Source organism: Schistocerca nitens, chromosome 9 (genome assembly GCF_023898315.1).
Source record: "Schistocerca nitens isolate TAMUIC-IGC-003100 chromosome 9, iqSchNite1.1, whole genome shotgun sequence".
Taxonomy (NCBI): domain Eukaryota; kingdom Metazoa; phylum Arthropoda; class Insecta; order Orthoptera; family Acrididae; genus Schistocerca; species Schistocerca nitens.
The window spans coordinates 35,698,019-35,719,901 of NC_064622.1; the positions used below are offsets into that span (position 1 = coordinate 35,698,019).

The 21,883-nt window shown below is 43.6% G+C and overlaps 1 protein-coding gene across 1 annotated transcript in view; it reads right to left on the reverse strand.

Annotated features, from left to right (window-relative positions):
* Positions 1-21,883, reverse strand: part of LOC126203546 (laminin subunit alpha-5-like) — a 233,683-nt gene that overhangs the window by 22,932 nt on the left and 188,868 nt on the right. The window lies entirely within an intron of this gene.

Below are 21,883 nucleotides of genomic sequence, written 5' to 3' on the forward strand. Positions count from 1 at the left end.
CGATCATGACCGTGTGCAGGCCAGTCCATTACATAGATGTTATTGTAGTGTAATCACTCCGCAAAAGGCCGTGCATTATGAACAGGTGCTTAATCGTGTTGAAAGATGCAATCGCTATCACCGAATTGCTCTTCAACAGTGGGAAGCAAGAAGGTGGTTAAAACATCAATGTAGGCCCTTTGCTGTGATAGTGCCACGCAAAACAACAAGGGCTGCAAGTCATCTCCATGAAAAACACGACCACACCGTAACAACACCGCCTTCGAATTTTACTATTGGCGCTACACAGGTTGGCCGATGACGTTCAGCTGGCATTCGCCATACCCACACCCTGCCATCCGATCGCTGCATTATGTACCGTGATTCGTCACTCCACACAACGTTTTTCCACTGTTCAATCGTCCAATGTTTATGCTTCTTACACCAAGCGAAACGTCGTTTGGCATTTACCGGCGTGATGTGTGGCTTATGAGCTGCCACTCGACCATGAAATCCCAGTTTTCTTACCTTCAACCTAACTGTCATAGTACTTGCAGTGGATCCTGATGAAGTTTGGAATTCCTGTGTGATGGTCTGGATAGATATCTGCCTATTACACATTACGACCCTCTTCAACTGTCGGTGGTCTCTGTCAGTCAGTAGATGAGGTCAGCCTGTACCTTTTTTTGCTGTACGTGTCCCATCACGTTTCCGTTTAACTACCACATCGGAAACAGTGACCTAGGGATGTTTAGGAGTGTGGAAATGCCGCGTACAGACATATGACACAAGTGACACCCAATCACCTGTCCACATTCAAACTATGTGAGTTCCGCGGAGTGGTCCGTTCTGCTCTGTCATGATGTCTAATGACTACTGAGGTCGCTGATATGGAGTACCTGGCAGTGGGTTGTAAGCTGTCAGGCAAATTCAACACCTTCCATGAAAACCCTAATATGATAGCAAATCTGGCAATATGTCACGTAGCTCCGAATAAATCCTGACATTAAATTAACCAAAGTAATACGATCAACGAGTGAGCAAATGGAATACCACAGACTAACACAGGAACGTTTAAGTGCATGTCATACCTTCCCACCGTGAAACAGACGCTGTTCCAAGGGGAGAAACGAGAACAGAAGCCGAGAGCAGAGCCATTTACGCTAGAAGGCCCTACGATAAGAGCGGGACAATGGGACACCCGCATCGCCGGCCGACCGCCAAGTGGTCCATCCTCAAGCCCATGTTAAAATATAGAGCCCTGCAGAATAACAGTATAGATCTTACGATAACACTAAAAGGGCCACACCAGCTGTAAGTTTTAGCGTGAGACTATACGCGTCTCTGTTACGTAGCAAACATTAAAACCATGTCCCCACCACGAAAAGTTTAACGTTTCTCATTGGATAGACAGAATTTTTGTAGGTGGAGCTTAAGGTTAACACTGAGATGCTGATTGGTCAGTTGTAAACACAGCCAGATACCTTTTTCTTAAACCAACTTCGGTAAACATTAGTAAGGATAAGTTCGAGAGAGTTGCTACCGAGATGGCGAGGTGTGTGGAGCTGCGCCGCCAGCTTCCCCTGACACTGCCTAACCACCAACAAGGTAATGAACGCATGCGATGCCGCAAAAGAGCACATGAGGCTTCATTCATAACTGTAGAAGTCTCATCGGCTACATCCCCTTTTTACGTAATACTAGTGTCGATCGTCAATTAAACTTCGTGGTATTCACATTTGCTACTTGAAGTTAAAATCTGAAACGCGATGAATTTTCTGTTATATAATTATTGAGAAGCCACATCAGCCACTGTAATTTATGACAAGTTAAATAAGTAATTTAAGATAGTTGAGCGTCACTGTAGACCAGGGCTTCCCAACGTTTTCAGCTGGCGGACCCCTTCTTCAGTCGAAAATCCATGTGTTGACCCCTCGTCAGTCAAGAGCACAGTAACTTTAAATGTCAGAGCTAAACCTATGGGAACTGAAAGCTTCTTAATGCAAGTGCCATGTTCTGTATCCAGAAAGACCCGTACAGGACCTGCAACATGCGCTCGTGCATTATCCTGCTAAAATGTAGGGTTTCGCGGGGATCGAATGAAGGGTAGAGCCACGGGTCGTGACACATCTGAAATGTAACGTTCATTGTTCAAAGTGCCGCCAATGCGAACAAGAGGTGACCAAGACGTGTAACCAATGGCACCCCATACCATCATGCCGGGTGACACGCCAGTATGGCGATGACGAATACACGCTTCCAATGTGCGTTCACCGCGATATCGGCAAACCTGGATTCAACCGAAAAAATGACGTTTTGCCACCATTCGTGCACCCAGGTTCGTCGTTGAGTACACCATCCATGCTGCTGCAAACGTCGTCGAACTGTTCGTGCAGATGGTTGTTGTCTTGCAAACGTCCCCTTCTGTTGACTCAGAGATCGAGACGTGGTTGCACGATCCGTTACAGCCATGCGGATAAAATGCCTGTCATCTGCTAGTGATACGAGGCCGTTGGGATCCAGCACGGCGTTCCGTATTACCCTCCTGAACCCACCGATTCCATATTCTGCTAACAATCATTGGATCTCGACCAACGCGAGCAGCAATGTCGCGATACGATAAACCGCAATCGCGATAGGCTACAATTCGACCTTTATCAAAGTCGGAAACGTGATGGTACGCGTTTCTCCTCCTTACACGAGGTGTCACAACAACGTTTCACCTGGTAACGCCGGTCAACTGCTGTTTGTGTATGTGAAATCAGTTGGAAACTTTACTCATGTCAGCACGTTGTAGGTGTCGCCAGCGGCGCCAACCTTGTGTGAATGCTCAGAAAAGCTAATCATTTGCATATCACAGCATCTTCTTTCTGTAGGTTAAATTTCGCGTCTGTAGCACGTCATCTTCGTGGTGTAGCAATTTTATTGGGCAGTAGTGTATATACATAATGCATATGCTAAAACGACCTCAGAATAGTTGAAAAACACTTTGTTTAAATATTGTACAGACACATTTTTATTCTTTGCATCTATTTCTGAAGACTTTTGTCTAACATTCATGAAAGGCTGACCTAGTACTATACAAGTATGCTTTGATAGATGACCGCATTCGTACATACACGTTTTTTCATAAGGTTCTCAGAATGTACACACGTTGTGTAATTGTGTAGGAAATTGTATATATATTTTCGTAATGCCACTGATAGTAAAACATGTCCAAGGTTGGGGACATATCAGCTACACAATGGTTATGTTCACTGTATACCTTGACGTCTGTTATTCTCTGTTCTGCACTACCTGGAGGAACGTCGTCGGCGACTGAGGCTGTGACCTGGGAAAAGGTTCCAGTCTTCCATTGTTTTAGAAAGGAATAACGGTCTCACTTGTGGCATCGTGGCGTGGGAAAGTCACAACGAATGACTGCACGTCACGGCCGGCAGTTATTGATCTCTGACGGCACAAGTGCATGTCACGGAAATCCTATGCCCTCATGCCATACCTCTGATGTTACAGTATTTTATTGCCATTTTTAAACAGCATGACGTTCATCCACATATCTTTCGTATCTTTATGAACCGTTTACGTGATGTTGGGGTACTTAAAGGAGTGCCCTCTATGGAACGTGTGTTTGACCAACTCGAATGACAACGCCGTCCCATCACCAGTACACATGAAATGAAGGACCAGTTACACCAGCTGTGTGACACTTTGCCCTGGGAGAGGATACAATGACCCTCTGACATGCTTTACAACCGAATCAGTGCATACATACATGACAGCGAGGGTGCAACTACATATTGGTAACAGGGATCATATTGCCAAAATATTTGTGAATTTAATATTTCCTCCAACCTAAGACGTTTCATTTCGTTTCCTCTTCCCCTTCTAGGTGCTTCTCTATATTATTCAGTAGTGTTTGCACTTTATGGTCAACTCTTATTTTTCGTTACACTTTGTTTGCGTTCCCCCAACCCCGCCCCCCACCCCCACACAACGCCCGCGCCGCCATTAAGAGTTGAACGCAATTTTCGCTTGGTATTAAAGGATGTGGTGACTTTCGGCCCCTATATTTTAAAAATGGAAATATCTCATATGTATTTTATTTTAGAATGAATATGTTGTTGTTGTTGTTGTTGTTGTTATTGTTGTGGTCCTCAGTCCTGAGACCGGCTTCATGCAGCTCTCCATGCCATGCTACTCTGTCCTGTGCAAGCTTCTTCATCTCCCAGTACCTACCGCAACCTACACCCCTCCGAATCTGCTTAGTGTATTCGTCTCTTGGTCTTCCTCTACGATTTTTACCCTCCACGCTGCCCTCCAATACTAAATTGGTGATCCCTCGATGTCTCAGAACATGTCCTACCAACCGATCCCTTCTTCTAGTCACGTTGTGCCACAAACTCCTCTTCTCCCCAATTCTATTCAATACCTCCTCACCACATTTCGAAAGCTTCTATTCTCTTCTTGTCCAAACTATTTATCGTCCATATTTCACTTCCATACATGGCTACACTCCACACAAATATTTTCAGAAACGGCATCCTGACACTTAAATCTATACTCGATGTTAACAAATTTCTCTTCTTCAGAAATGCTTTCCTTGCCAGTGCCAGTCTACATTTTATATCCTCTCTAGTTCGACCATCATCAGTTATTTTGCCCCCCAAATAGCAAAACTCCTTTACTACTTTAAGTGTCTCATTTCCTAATCTAATTACCTCAGCATCACCCGATTTAATTCGACTACTTTCCATTATCCTCGTTTTGCTTTTGTTGATGTTCATCTTATATCCTCCTTTCAAGGCACTATCCATTCCGTTCAACTGCTCTTCCAAGTCCTTTGCTGTCTCTGACAGAATTACAATGTCATCGGCGAACATCAAAGTTATTATTTCTTCTCCATGGATTTTAATACCTACTCCGAATTTTTGTTTTGTTTTCTTCACTGCTTGCTCAATATACAGATTGAATAACATCGAGGAGAGGCTTCAACCCTGTCTCACTCCCTTCCCAACCACTCCTTCCCTTTCATGCCACTCGACTCTTATAACTGCTAGCATGAATAGTAACGGCCAAAATCACAGTTGCTTCTCTTTTTGTCGGCGGTGACAAGATTTGACTATCATAACCGTCATCCAATAAAAATTAATTACTCAGAGCACAGCAGAGACAGTCCTTGGAACTACAGTGTGCTACCAAACGGTATTCCCTACTAGCTCCTGTTAGTATTCATTAGCAAATTAGGAAAGAGCCGTTCAAGCTCAGCCACATTCCAAAAACCTTATTAATTTTTCATCTCAAAAAATTTTGCCCATTAGCAGCTGATTATGATATAACTTCTACTGTATCATGGTTTCCAATACTGCCTACTTACTCATAACACTTTCAGGCATAAAAGTACTATGTAGAAAATAAGTGAAGCAGCTGTATTTAGAAAATCAGATTTCCTTTTAAACAGTCTGATTCTCTGATGAACACTTTCTTTTGCACTCGAAAATGTTATTATGGTCAGTGCAATCCTCAGTGAATTATTTTGCGAATTATTTATTTCATACTTCTCCATCTTCTTGACAATTTCAACCAGATTATTAATAATAACGATTATTTCGCCCATGCTCTACACCTCGCTATACAAATAGTTGTAGAGCATTTGCAAAATCTTCATTTACATGACACGACTAAAGGTTTCACTTCAAGAAACCAAATCGAGTAACATATTCTCTTATTTTAAGTCACTTATTTTTCTGTAATTTGATCTATACCCATTTGGAAAATTTTCAATTTCTTTTTATGGCACTGCATCACAACTCACTATACTCATTATGATGAAAATATGTTGAAAGTTTAAGGCGATCTTTTACAGAAGCTCGAAATTTACCGCGGATTTCAGTGGTAGATGCATATAACAGTTTCCACAACGAAACTGTCTCGAAACCTGGCAGAAAATCCAAAGAAATTCTGGTCGTGTGTGAAGTACGTTAGCGGCAAGAAACAATCAATGCCTTCACTGCGCGATAGCAATGGAGATACTATGGAAGACTGTGCTGCCAAAGCAGAGTTACTAAATACAGCCTTCCGAAATGCCTTCACAAAAGAAGACGAAGTAAATATTCCAAAATTCGAATCAAGAACAGCTGCCAACATGAGTAACGTAGAAGTAAATATCCTCGGAGTAGTGAAGCAACTTAAAGCACTTCATAAAAGTAAGTCTTCTGGTCCAGATTGTATACCAGTTAGGTTCCTTTCAGAGCATGCTGATGCATTAGCTCCATACTTAACACTCATATACAGCGATTCGCTCGACGAAACATCCGTAACCAAAGACTGGAAAGTTGCACAGGTCACACCAATAGTCAAGAACGGTAGTAGGAGTAATCCACTTAATTAGAGGTCCATTCGTTAGTTGGAAGGAGTATATAAAGGGTCTATACAAGGGTGACGTACTCGAGGGCAATAATATGGAAGTGGAAGAGGATGTAGATGAAGATGAAATGGGAGATATGATACTGCGTGAAGAGTTTGACAGAGCACTGAAGGACCAAAGTCGAAACAAGGCCCCGGGAGTATACAACTTTCCATTAGAACTGCTGATAGTCTTAGAAGAGACAGGTGAAATACCCTTAGACTTCTAAAAGAATATAATAATTCCAATTCCAAAGAAAGCAGGTGTTTGCAGGTGTGAAAATTACCGAACTATCAGTTTAATAAGTCACGGTTGAAAAATACTAACACGAATTCTTTACAGACGAATGGAAAAACTGGTAGGCGCCGATCTCTGTGAAGATCAGTTTGGATTTCGTAGAAATGTTGGAACACGTGAGGCAATACAGATTCTAAGAATTATCGTAGAAGATAGATTAAGGAAAGGCAAACCTACGTTTCTAGCATTTGTAGATTTTGAGAAAGCTTTTGACAATGTTGGCTGGAATACTCTTTTTTTAAATTCTGAAGGTGGCAGGGGTAAAGTACAGGGAACGAAAGGCTATTTACAACTTGTAGAGAAACCAGCTGGCAATTATAAGAGTCGTGGGGCATGAAAGAGAAGCAGTGGTTGGGAAGGGAGTGAGAAAGGGTTTTAGCCTATCCCAGACGTTATTCAGCCTGTATATTGAGCAAACAGTAAACAGTAAAATCAACGGAGAAGACAGCAAAGAACTTGGAAGAGCAGTTGAATGGAATGGACAGTGTCTTAAAAGGAGGATATAAGTTGAACAACAACAAAACGAAAACGAGGATAATGGAATGTAGTCAAATTAAATCATGTGACGCTGAGGGAATTAGATTAGGAAATGAGACACTTAAAGCAGTAAATGACTTTTTCTATCTGGGGAGTGATATAAATGATGAAGGTCGAAGTAAAGGGGATACAAAACGTAGACTGGCAATGGCAAGGAAAGCGTTTCTGAAGAAGAGAAATTTGTTAAGATCTAGTATAGATTTAAGTGTCAGGAAGTCTTTTCTGAAAGTATTTGTATGGAGTGTAGCCATATCTGGAAGTGAATCATGAACGATACATAGTTTAGACAAGAAAAGAATATACGCTTTCGTAATGTGATGCTACAGAAGAATGCTGAAGATTATTGGATAAGTCACGTAACTAATGAGGAGGTACTGAATAGAATTGGGGAGGAGAGGAATTTGGGGCACAATTTGACTAGAAGAAAGGATTGGGTAGTAGGACATATTCTGAGGCATCAAGGGATCACCAAGTTAGCATTGGAGAGCAGCGTGGAGGGTAAATATCGTAGAGGGTGACCAGGAGATGAATACACTAAGCAGGCTGAGAAGGATGTAGGTTGCAGTAGATACTTATAGATGAAGAAACCTGCACAGGATACAGTAGCATGGAGAGCTGCATCAAACCAGTGTCTGCACTGAAGACAGCAAAGCAACATTGTTAACGTCGATATGCAGCAGGCTTTTGGAACATATATCGTGTTCGACCATTATGAATTACCTCGACGAAAACGGTCTATTGACACAGTCAACATGGGTTTAGAAAACATAGTTCTTGTGAAACACAACTAGCTGTTTATTTGCATGAAGTGTTGAGTGCTATTGACAGGGGATTTCAGATCGATTCCGTATTTCTGGATTTCCGGAAGGCTTTTGACATTATAACACACAAGCGGCTTGTAGTAAAATTTCGTGCTTACGCAATATCGTCTCAGTTATGTGATTGGATTTGTGATTTCCTGTCAGAGATGGCACAGTTTGTAGTAACTGACGGAAAGTCATCGAGTAAAACAAAAGTGATTTCTGGCATTCCCAAATGTAGTGTTATAGGCCCTTTGCTGTTCCTTTTCTATATAAACGATTCCGGACACAATCTGAGCAGACATCTTAAGTTATTTGCAGATGGCGCTGTCCTTTATCGACTTATAAAGTCATCAGAAGATAAAAACAAATTGCCAAACGATTTAAAAAGATATCTGAATGGTGCTAATTGGCAGCAGACACTAAATAATGAAAAGTGTTGGGTCATCCACATGAGTGCTGAAAGGAATCCGTTTAACTTCGGTTACACGATAAATCAGCCAAATCTAAAGGCCGTAAATTCAATTAAATACCTAGGAATTACAATTACGAGCAACTTACATTAGAAGGAACACACAGAAAATACTGTGAGGAAGGCCAACCAAAGTTTGCGTTTTATTAGCAGGACACTTAGAAAATGTAACAGATCTACTAAGGAGACTGCCTACAATACGCCCGTCCGTCCTCTTTTAGAATACTGTTGCGCGGTGTGGGATTCTTACCAGATAGGACTGACGGAGTACATCGGAAAAGTTCAAAGAAGTGCAGCACGTTTTGTATTATCACGAAATATGAGAGAGAGTGTCACTGAAATGATACAGGATTTGGGCTGGACATCATTAAATCAAAGGCGTTTTTCGTGCAATCTTCACACGAAATTCCGATCACCAACGTCCTCCTCCGAATGCGAAAATATTTTTCTGACACCGACTCACATAGGGATAAACGACTACCACTATAAAATAAGGGAAATCAGAGCTTGAACGGAAAGAGAAAGGTGTTGGCTCTTTCCGCGTGCTATACGAGATTGAAATAATAGAGAATTATGAATGTGGTTCGATGAACCCTCTGCCAGGCACTTAAATGTGATTTGCAGAGTATCCATCTAGATGCAGATGTAGATAAGGCGAAAATCTGATGTTTCTGTTTTCCAGTACTAACATTCAAAAAATAGTTACAATAGGCGGCAGAAAAGCGCCTGTGAAACAACAATTATTAATGCAGTCATAATTAGTCGAATCTGATAAATTCCATCTGTCATCTGATAATTGTGAAAAACTACTTTTTTCATCTGCACAGTACCGCAGTATGAACTCAAGGGTTTCGTAGGATTTCTATACTTAATTTCGTTGTGATTGTTTCCAAGACAGTAGAGGAGGAGCAAAACAATCAACTTGAAGTATAATTTTCCAGCGGGATTTGAATCTTTGGCTACAGTTGCAGTAGCATGTCCAGTGAGGTATCAAGAATGTGAGCATTCACTCATTACTGTAGTACAGGCTAGGGTAAAAAGAAGCAGGTTTCCCACGAAGTAAACGATGACAGACACTGTAATTAACGTATAAAGTAATCATCTCGAAGGATAAATTTTCCAAATCGCGGTCACTTGTTAAACATGAATTGTTCAGAAAAAAAAATTAAATATCGAAGGACAGATGTCCAGACTGTCACAGGGAGTTAAAATACAACTACGGCGGCAGAGGAAAATTTGTGCCTAGCCAGTTTCGAACCCGGATTTGTGGTCTCTTTTCTTTCGTACATGTCCGAAAGAACAGACACCACCCATATATGCATATATGGGGTGTTTCAGAATAGATGTTTTAGCAGGTGGTAGTATAGACGAATTGTATAAAAATTCCATATAAGTATGTCCACTTTTTATTGAGTACAGAGATTCTACTGTTAGTACGAGACCCTAACAAACTCAAAGCAAAGGAGAATGAGGGCATTCAAAGTTGATTTTCAAAAATTCCCCCACCAACTTCAGTGGACTTTTGACCTCATCTTGATAACCCACGTGTAGTTATTCTAAGATCTTCTTTGCGTTCTTTTATATTGGCTGCACCATTCATAATCTGAACGATCAAATCGGCTCTAGGGTTTACGTTTTCTTTGTAGACGTCACCATTCAACCATCCCCACAGGGAAAAGTCCTGAGGAATAAGGTCCCGGGATCATGGTGGCCAAAGAAAGTGCCCATATCTTCTGATCAATCTTCCGGGAAATGTTAGGTTTTGATGGTGTGTCACCTGACGACCAGAATGTGCAGGAGCCATGTCATGCTGGAGGAACATATTCATTCTTGTAGCCAAAGAAACCTCTTCCAATGATGCTGGACGCTTATTTTCAAGGAAGTGTAGACAATGGGGTCCTGTAAGGACCAACAAATGAAACGAAAATGCATTGAACCCAGCTGTATGGACTAAATAAAAATTGGACACATGTTACTTGGCAATTTTTCTGCGATTTGTCTATACTACCACCTCCTACAATACTTACTATTCCTCCTGAAATATCGTGTATAATCATTCAGGTCCCGACGGGCCATCGATTGTTTTCTGTGCTAGACGCACGTCATCAAAATGGCTCTGAGCGCTGTGGGACTTAACATCTCAGGTCATCAGTCCCCTACGACTTAGAACTACTTAAACCTAACGAACCTAAGGACATCACACACATCCATGCCCCGAGGCAGGATTCTAACCTACGACCGTAGCGGTCGCGCGGTTCTAGACTGAAGCGCCTAGAACCGCTCGGCCACCAGCCGCACGTCGTCGTCCGAATCCTCCAGGTAATAGTGGTACGCGGCAAATATAGGAATTTGCGTCTGACGAGGAGCCTGTGTAGATACCTCCTGCAGGGAGGTTGGCTGTAGTGTGCCGATAGTGGAATGGTCAGCGCGTCTGCCTAATAAGCAGGAGGTCCAGGTTTGAAGCCCCGGTCGGGCAAAAATGTTCACATGCCTCCGTAGCTGTATTTTAACGCCCTGTGACAGGCTGGGCATCCGTCCATCGATATTCAATTGATTTACAAGGCTGACTGTTTCGATTCATAGTGTCCGTTCTTTACATTAACCTACTCATTTCACTAGATACATTTGTAATTTTCTGAACAATTCATGTTTAATATGTGACCGCTATTTGGAAAATTTACGTTTGCAAGATGGTTACTTTATGCTTTAGTTACAGTGTCTCTCATCGTTTACTTTGTGGGAAACCTGCTTCTTTCTGTTGTAGCCTGTACCGCAGCAAAGAGTGAATGCTCACATTCTTGATACCTCACTGGATCTTCTACTGCTACTTGGGCCAAACATTCAAATCCCGCTGGAAAAGTACAGGGTGATTCAAAAAGAATACCACAACTTTAGGAATTTAAAACTCTGCAACGACAAAAGGCAGAGCTAAGCACTATCTGTCGGCGAATTAAGGGAGCTATAAAGTTTCATTTAGTTGTACATTTGTTCGCTTGAGGCGCTGTTGACTAGGCGTCAGCGTCAGTTGATGCTAAGATGGCGACCGCTCAACAGAAAGCTTTTTGTGTTATTGAGTACGGCAGAAGTGAATCGACGACAGTTGTTCAGCGTGCATTTCGAACGAAGTATGGTGTTAAACCTCCTGACAGGTGGTGTATTAAACGTTGGTATAAACAGTTTACAGAGAATGGGTGTTTGTGCAAAGGGAAAAGTTCTGGACGGCCGAGAACGAGTGATGAAAATGTAGCACGCATCCAGCAAGCATTTGTTCGCAGCCCAGGAAAATCGACTCGCAGAGCTAGCAGAGAGCTGCAAATTCCACAATCAACTGTATGGAGAGTCCTACGAAAAAGGTTAGTTATGAAACCTGAACGTCAACTACCCGAGGCGATGGATCGGCCGCCAGGCAGCCCGTGACAGAGCACTTCATCACTGGCCTCCAAGAAGCCCTGATCTTACCCCCTGCGATTTTTTCTTATGGCGGTATGTTAAGGATATGGTGTTTCGGCCACCTCTCCCAGCCACCATTGATGATTTGAAACGAGAAATAACAGCGGCTATCCAAACTGTTACGCCTGATATGCTACAGAGAGTGTGGAACGAGTTGGAGTATCGGGTTGATATTGCTCGTGTGTCTGGAGGGGGTCATATTGAACATCTCTGAACTTGTTTTTGAGTGAAAAAAAAACTTTTTAAATACTCTTTGTAATGATGTATAACAGAAGGTTATATTATGTTTCTTTCATTAAATACACATTTTTAAAGTTGCGGTATTCTTTTTGAATCACCCTGTATATTTCAAGTCAGATGATTTTGCTCCTCCTCTACTGTCTTGAAAACGATCACTGCGAAATTAAGTATAGGAATCCTACGAAACCCTTGAATTCATACTGCGGTGCTGTGCAGATGACAAAAGTAGTTTTTCACAATTATCAGATGACAGATGGAGTTTGTCAGATTCGACTAATTATGACTGCATTAATAATTGTTGCTTCACAGGCGCTTTTCTGCCGCCTATTGTAACTATTTTTTTAAATATTAGAACTGAAAAACAGAGACATCAGATTTTCTTCTTATGGAATATTGGAATTCATCTTAAATCTTTACGTTTCGTGGAACGGCAGAATATCCGTCAGAAATGCTGACGACAAGAAGCCAGGTCACGCCTGTCTTCTGGCGGGTGTGTCGGTGACAGTGACCTCAATAACAGTATTGTATAGGAAAGACACTTTGCCAACTCAGTCACTGGAGAAGCTCCAAATTGTGAATCGCGTCTGGTGAATACGTTTGCAAGGTTTCGGTCCGATTAAGACAGTAAAACACAAATAATTCTCGCAGTTATTAATTTATGGCGTTTCGTTTGCGCTCAGTGCATCGATGTATTGCAAGTACTTACACTCTAGCCCCTAAACCTAGTTACAGAAATGCGAATAAGACTCATTGACGTGTACTGAGGATATTCCGGCCCTTGCCACCCAGAACTTTGAGCCGAAGCTGTAGTCACTTCAGAGGTCAGCCACAGAACACATATGGTATTCTTCCTGGTAGTATAACTGTGCAGCGATGGAACAAAAATCGATAAATCGACATTTGCTGTTAATACAGACAGTAACAAATAGTGACCTCTGAGTGGTTGCACAACTGAATGGTTCTATGAAACGAAGAAACACACCATGATGCAGTAACAGGAAATACAATTCAGAGTGTTCAATCTATTACAAGATTTCTCTTTCTATTACCCAAATATTGAACGCAAGAAAAGGGAGATATCTGGTTTGATCCGACCGCTTCGATTTATCGAATCGTACTCCGACCGCATTGCACATATTGGGTTTTGTGTAGGCAGCGTAGTTCGAAACTATCGTACTGCGAATATAAGAGTGTTTCGACACTGGTCATTTGCTGCCAGTCAAGTGAGGCACACATCCAGACAGTAATATGGATCCGTCATATCTACACATAACAGTTTGGGGTTGTGGTATTGTGGGGTGTAAAATGGATGAATGACGCATAGTGAAAGATAGTAACATAGACGAGCGGCGACTCAGAAGACGATAAAGGAAAACAGCAGTGGAACGAGCAAACCGGTATCTACGGTAAACGTATTGTCGTTCTACATTATTGAGGCATGTGGACTTCATGGGTTGTAAGGGCTGCTTACTTTTTGTAGGTATCGTGATGCTGATACTCTAGGATTAGACCTTGCCTTGCAAGCACAATTCAGCAAATTTACGATGTTTAAGAATATCGATGAAATATCCTTTTCGAAACAGGCAAAGGTTTTATAAGAATCATTCAAAAGTGGCACAGCAAGTGTTCCTTACTCGATTAATTGCAACACATGCAGCTCGACGGCGGAGAGAAAGTAGAGTATCACCAGGAAAGGAAAGGAGAGGACGTGCATTTAGTACCACGCATTACGTAACGGATGTAAGACAAAATAGACCTGCATGTAAGGAATTGCTCATGAAAGTGTTTGCTGTCAAAAGGGATAGGGTGCATGCAATAGCTAAGACAGTGATTGAGGAACGGATTCCTAAAGGACGAGATGGGGACCGGAAGTCCGTAAATTCAGCTGAGAAGAAGGCAAAATTGAGAGAACTTTTAGGCAAATTTCTGGCAGCCGAGAGCCACTACAACAGAAGTACATCCAAACGTATTTATTTGTCCTGTGAGCTAATTGAAAGGAAACTACAGAAACTATACAACGATTCGGTTCCTCCGCATTTGCAGATCAAGAAGTCTATGTTTACGCACTCGTTTAATATTGGCTTTCGGTCACATTCCTCTTATGCTTGCAGTACAAGCATTGTACTAGCACAGAAAGTAAAGGATACAACCGATCTTCATAGGAAGAGAGTCTTAATGACGGAGAAACGAGTACATATTTGACGTGCAAAGGCATTTTATAACTTGTGTAAAACCAATGATCCTGATTCAGTGTCGTTCTGTTTTGACTTACAAGAAGTCCAACCCCTGCCACAAACACCTATCCAAGAATCATTTTATGCACGACAAATCAGTTTCTATAGTCTTTATTTCGTCGGAATGGACTCGAGAAAGCCAACGTTTTATCAATGGACCGAGGACGTAGGCGGCAGAGGGGCTACGGAGATTGGTTCAGCACTCCTGCATTACTTGGATTCGTTGACATTGGACTTAACAAGTATGTTGAGATTATTCTGTGATGGGTGTGTGGGTCAGAACAAAAATTCCCACATCATACACACCATTATATTTTGGCTTGTCAAAAAGTCACCTGCACAATTAGAGGAAGTAAATTTGACATTTACAGTAAGAGACCATAGCTTTCTCCCGGCAGCCCGTGTGTTTGGTCAAGTTAAGCACCTTAGGACAACGCTAGTTATTACAAAAATTGACGAACATCAAACAACATACAAGGTGCATGGTACTATACGAACCTTAGCACAGGAGCCGGCCGCGGTGGTCTCGCGGTTAAGGCGCTCAGCCCGGAACCGCGCGACTGCTACGGTCGCATGTTCGAATCCTGCCTCGGGCATGGATGTGTGTGATGTCCTTAGGTTAGTTAGGTTTAAGTAGTTCTAAGTTATAGGGGACTGATGACCACAGATGTTAAGTCCCATAGTGCTCAGAGCCATTTGAACCATTTTGAACCTTAGCACAGGACAATGTCTTACAAAATATTAAATCCTTTTGAGAACCCTACAAAAAGGTCCCTGGATTAAGGGACATAAAACGATGTAGCTTCAACAAATACATCGTCATTCGGGGAAAAGGACAAAACAGACAGGCAAAAACATTATTCCAGCTAAAATACTACAGGAATTACAAGCATGAAATTGTTGAGGAAAGGAAGCGGTTCTGTATTTTGAAGGGCCGCAGGAACCATCCACAGACATTGGAGACTGTACTTGTACGGCATAGTCTGACAGCGACCAAGAAACATGAAGTGCGAGGTTTGCTGGTCAAGCAATTGGGAAGGGACTGGGCAATTGATGCTCGTTTCCTGTGATACAACCACCTGCTTAATGACAGTGAAATCCACGAAGAAGATGCAGATGAAGAAACAGTACCCGCAGATAAGCAGTGAGATTGTTTGAAAGATGAACTGACATTGATAATACACTAACTATATTACATTATGTAATTATAAAACGTGTTTGTTGCCAATAAAACCTGCCTTGTGGTCTCAATAGTGTATTCCTTGCTGGACTACTTCAGGGCGGTTGGATCAAAACCAGGCATCTCCGTATGTTTCCACTGAATCCCCTGCGTGTTGCATAAACATTTACTGTAGGGACTATAATGTTCTACATCGCACTTTCTGCTCCTATATTTTGGTATTATACCACAGTCAGCACTTGTGCAAAAGTAGAGTTAACCGTTCTTTTCCAAGCGTCAAATAAGTGCTTCCTGGGAGTTGTCGGATTTTGATTCAGTTCCGTTTTTCCGTTGACGATATAAACACTTAATGTCGGGTTGTGCTGAAAATTATTGCGTGGCAGCATGTATTACCTCCGTATCTTCCACCTGCAGCTCAAACACGCGAATACAGCAAAAGTGGATTTATTGGGTTCTGTTCCGGCGTACCTCAAATGGAACTTTGCACCAAAGCAGAATATGTTTGGCAACTCTGTGACCGACGAGTTGCTTCCTTGATGGCATAGAACTATCTTGCTAAATTCACTTGATATTATCGTGCAATTTCCGTTGAATAATGTGACTGACTTTCTCTTGAGATGTGATACAAAGATGTCAGTTAATGCTTTTGAGTCCACGAAAGTCGTTCCACACGGGAAATATGACTATTCTTGTCTCTTACGTTGCGATGTATCTGTCATAGAGACTACTGGGCCATTTAGTAAGACACAGCTGCCGCATCTCCTCCTTAGCTCCGAGGTACCGTGCTTGCCCTCCAGATACAAGCTGCTTTCGCTTTCATTACGAGACTCTCTGAAAGACTGATTTTCAATTCCTTTGTAGCAGAGCTATAAGCAGGCAGATAGAAACTCCATAAGGGAATCGTAAGACAACGCTCGAGCAAAATTCGTTTAGCTACTTTCAGTATCCCTTAGTGTGGTACTGCAAAATTCATAATGCTACTTATGTTTTGTGCCGACATGTTTTTGTTGTTGTGAATACATAATTTTGTTTATGAACTGCCACATTTTCTTAATACTTGAGTATGACACAAGGCATGAAGTAAATACAGACCTCTCAGTTGCTGGCAACAAATTCTAGCTCTGACTGACATACCCTTGGCGAAGAATTCGTAGTACAAAACACACGTTTAGAGCTATCAGATGGAAAATATTATGTTCACACTACTCTCTGCTCTTGAAAGGAGGATATAAGATGAACATCAACAAAACGAAAACGAGGATAATGGAATGTAGTCGAATTAAGTTGGGTGATGCTGAGGGAATTAGATTAGGAAATGAGACACTTAAAGTAGTAAAGGAGTTTCGCTATTTGGAGAGCAAAATACACTCCTGGAAATTGAAATAAGAACACCGTGAATTCATTGTCCCAGGAAGGGGAAACTTTATTGACACATTCCTGGGGTCAGATACATCACATGATCACACTGACAGAACCACAGGCACATAGACACAGGCAACAGAGCATGCACAATGTCGGCACTAGTACAGTGTATATCCACCTTTCGCAGCAATGCAGGCTGCTATTCTCCCATGGAGACGATCGTAGAGATGCTGGATGTAGTCCTGTGGAACGGCTTGCCATGCCATTTCCACCTGGCGCCTCAGTTGGACCAGCGTTCGTGCTGGACGTGCAGACCGCGTGAGACGACGCTTCATCCAGTCCCAAACATGCTCAATGGGCGACAGATCCGGAGATCTTGCTGGCCAGGGTAGTTGACTTACACCTTCTAGAGCACGTTGGGTGGCACGGGATACATGCGGACGTGCATTGTCCTGTTGGAACAGCAAGTTCCCTTGCCGGTCTAGGAATGGTAGAACGATGGGTTCGATGACGGTTTGGATGTACCGTGCACTATTCAGTGTCCCCTCGACGATCACCAGTGGTGTACGGCCAGTGTAGGAGATCGCTCCCCACACCATGATGCCGGGTGTTGGCCCTGTGTGCCTCGGTCGTATGCAGTCCTGATTGTGGCGCTCACCTGCACGGCGCCAAACACGCATACGACCATCATTGGCACCAAGGCAGAAGCGACTCTCATCGCTGAAGACGACACGTCTCCATTCGTCCCTCCATTCACGCCTGTCGCGACACCACTGGAGGCGGGCTGCACGATGTTGGGGCGTGAGCGGAAGACGGCCCAACGGTGTGCGGGACCGTAGCCCAGCTTCATGGAGACGGTTGCGAATGGTCCTCGCCGATACCCCAGGAGCAACAGTGTCCCTAATTTGCTGGGAAGTGGCGGTGCGGTCCCCTACGGCACTGCGTAGGATCCTACGGTCTTGGCGTGCATCCGTGCGTCGCTGCGGTCCGGTCCCAGGTCGACGGGCACGTGCACCTTCCGCCGACCACTGGCGACAACATCGATGTACTGTGGAGACCTCACGCCCCACGTGTTGAGCAATTCGGCGGTACGTCCACCCGGCCTCCCGCATGCCCACTATACGCCCTCGCTCAAAGTCCGTCAACTGCACATACGGTTCACGTCCACGCTGTCGCGGCATGCTACCAGTGTTAAAGACTGCGATGGAGCTCCGTATCCCACGGCAAACTGGTTGACACTGACGGCGGCGGTGCACAAATGCTGCGCAGCTAGCGCCATTCGACGGCCAACACCGCGGTTCCTGGTGTGTCCGCTGTGCCGTGCGTGTGATCATTGCTTGTACAGGCCCTCTCGCAGTGTCCGGAGCAAGTATGGTGGGTCTGACACACCGGTGTCAATGTGTTCCTTTTTCCATTTCCAGGAGTGTAACTGATGATGGTCGAAGTAGAGAGGATATAAAATGTAGACTGGCAATGGCAAGGACAGCGTTTCTGAAGAAGAGAAATTTGTTAACCTCTAGCATAGATTTAAGTGTCAGGAAGTCGTTTTTGAAAGTATTTGTATTAGAAGTGAAACATGGACGATAAATAGTTTGGACAAAAAGAGAATAGAAGCTTTCTAAATGTGGTGCTACAGAAGAATGCTGAAGATTAGATGGGTAGATCACATAACTAATGAGAAGGTATTGAATAGAACTGGGGAGGAGTTTGTGGCACAAATTGACAAGAAGAAGGGACCGGTTGGTAGTACATGTTCTGAGGCATCAGGGAATCACAAATTTAGCATTGGAGGGCAGCGTGGAGGGTAAAATCGTAGAGGGAGACCTAGAGATGAATACACTAAGCAGATTCAGAAGGATGTAGGTTGCAGTAAGTACTGAGAGATGAAGCAGCTTGCACAGGATAGAGTATCATGGAGAGCTGCATCAAACCAGTCTCAGGACTGAAGACCACAACAACAACAACAACTACTACTACTACTAACTGCTCGAAAAAAAAATGGCTCTGAGCACTATGGGACTTAAGTTCTGTGGTCATCAGTCCCCTAGAACTTAGAATTACTTAAACCTAACTAACCTAAGGACATCACACACATCCATGCCCGAGGCAGGATTCGAACCTGCGACCGTAGCGGTCACGCGGTTCCAGACTGAAGCGCCTTTAACCGCACGGCCACAACGGCCGGCTTAACTGCTCGAGTTTACGTCTTTTGTTAGGGCGCAGCCTTTCATTTCTTCTTAGGAATTTAATGATAAAGGCATCATAACTCGTCAACGATAAAGGCATCATAACTCGCCACCAGTAACAGTATTGCGTAGGAATGCTTAGTGAACGACCTGATGACGTTCAAGCAAAACTGCAATAACAGTCAGTCCGTTGATTTTTGTTGTTTCGAATTAAAGCATGCAGTACCCCTACACCAGACTTTTGAACCTTGCCTGTAGAGTGCAAATGTTGCATCGTGGTTAAACTGTAATCCATCACTTATCTCGGTAGTCGAGACTTCCTTAATGTGGAAAATCATTCATGCCAGAATGATCTTTTTTGAAACGATAATATCTTTTTCTGGCATATTTTTCCCAAAAGCACTGGCTCCACACACAGTTCTAATCTTTCGAGCTGCCTCCTCTGCACTCACCCCTAAATATTGTTGCAGATGTTACACCTTATTCCTCTTGCGACCCAATTTTACAACGCTTAACCGTAGTTCATGATTTTCATGCACACAAAATCCAATGCTTAACTACAGGATGATAACTAGAACTTCAAATTCAAGAATGACAGTTGATACATTCGCTGAGAGCGTCGCGCCGCGTTCACCTGGGCGGCGCCGGATTTCAGGCGGCGGTAGCGTCTGGCCGGTGGCCGGTAGCCGCTGCAGCGCGAGCAAACGCTGGAGCGTAAGCTGTTCTGACCGCCAGGCAGCCAGTAGCTGTCCTACGGAATTGTTTCTGGATGTACTTGTTATTACTGGTGGGTATAATGTGAGGCGAATTATCTTCGATGTTCAATCAGACCCATAACTTTAGACGAGGTCTGAAATGCAGTTAAAAAAAAGAAGAAAAGGAGTCACGCTTGGCCGCGAACGCGCGGCTATAGGTTTAGAATGCAGGACAATTACCACTTCTTTTTTTTTATTTTTTTTTTTGAAATTAAAAAAAACTGACTAGTGGGAGTCGATCCAGCGACCCGGTGATTACGGGACTTGAACGCTAACCACTTTTTTTTTTTTTTTACAAACACTAAATGAAATGCATCCTCTGCCAAAAAGAAAGAAAACAAAAGATTTTAAAACAAATCACAAATTGAAAGGAACAGGGATGTTGTTTTTATTTATTTATTTATTTATTTTCAAGAAGGATCACTCTGTTAAAAGGAACATATAGACCATTTCATCGTATAGTATGTGCATTACATAGTGAGTGGTGAGAGAAGCGTGAGGTTCATCATCAGCTGTCAAATGTGCACACCGACTGCACCCGGCACATTCCAACTGCGTGGGGGGTCAAGGAAGACTGCCTGAAGATAATTGGCAAAGGTTTTCCGATAGTGGGACCATCTATGAACCTCACTGTGGGCTTGCTGCAAGAAATACCAAAAGTCAAGTCGCGACGTGGCAGTATCCCCATAGAGGTACGCGATCGTCCAACCTTTGATCCAGATGATCGACTGTGATTTAGTCGCCGGAAAGTAGTCACTCTCCGGATGTAAGAAGGAAGCAGGTGTAATATGTTGCGGGGTCACACGGAGGTAGCAAGCCACCATCTGTCTTCCTAGGAGCCAGACGTCCTCCACCGCGATACAAGTTAAGCGGTGATGGTCGTCATCCACTTGGTGACATTTCGGGCATAGTGGAGTGTCCACTAGTCCAATTGCATGGAGCCGTTGGTGGGTGTTGAACTTGCAACAGGCGACAGAGAACCACAGTGCCCGAACGAAGGTAGGAAAGAATTTTTGGTGCACATGTCTCCAAATCTTCGGCCAATGCAACCTGGGGTGTTTCAGTTCAATTACATTACAACTTATCCGTCGTAGCAGCCAAACATAAAAATCCTTCGCGCATGGCGGTCTCGTGCGCGGAAGCTCGTCTCTGATATAACTAAGTTCCACGATAAATGTTGAGACATGCGCAAAATGTGGCGTAATGTTGCCCACCGCCACCGGAGATGTGAGGGACGCTGGAACCAGGAGATCCAGTAGGCGGGATGTAAGGGAATCACGCCCGCTACGCCATTGCTTATACATTGTGGCTAGAAGGAGCGCCGTCGCACGGCAGTGAACATTCGTAAGTCCGAGTCCCCCCTTGTCCGTAGGGAGAGTGAGCGTTTCGTATCGCACCTTGAGGGGCGATCCAATCATCACGAAATAGCCTAGTGCTGATTGAAGTCAACGTCCGAGCGTGAGTGGTAGGGGCAGGATCTGCGAAATATGCACCATTCGAGAAACCACATAAGTGTTCAGGTACTCGACTCGCTGCAAAGGATCAAGGCGCCGTAGGAGATGTTGTCGGACCATGGTACGTGTTGTCTGTAACATACGTCGGTAGTTAACTGCTGCAGTATGTTTTACAGATGAGGTAAAGTCTATGCCGAGATAGCGGAATCGTTGCACATAAGGAAACGGACTGATTTCTTCCGGCGTAAGGCCCCTTCCCACCGGCATTGCCGCCGATTTGTTCATGTTCACTGCACTACCCGCCGTCACACTGTGGTCCAACAACAGTTCAAGGACCGTCTTCACCTCTTCCTCAGAACGAACGAGCAGCAGGAGGTCGTCCGCATAGGCACGACATTTGAAGGTGTAGCCCCGTAGTTCCACCCCAGAAAGAGAATTGGTGAGCCTCCCAATTAATGGTTCCAACGCTATCGCGAACAGCAGCATCGAAAGAGGGCAGCCCTGGCGAATGGATCGTCGAATTTGAATGGGCCC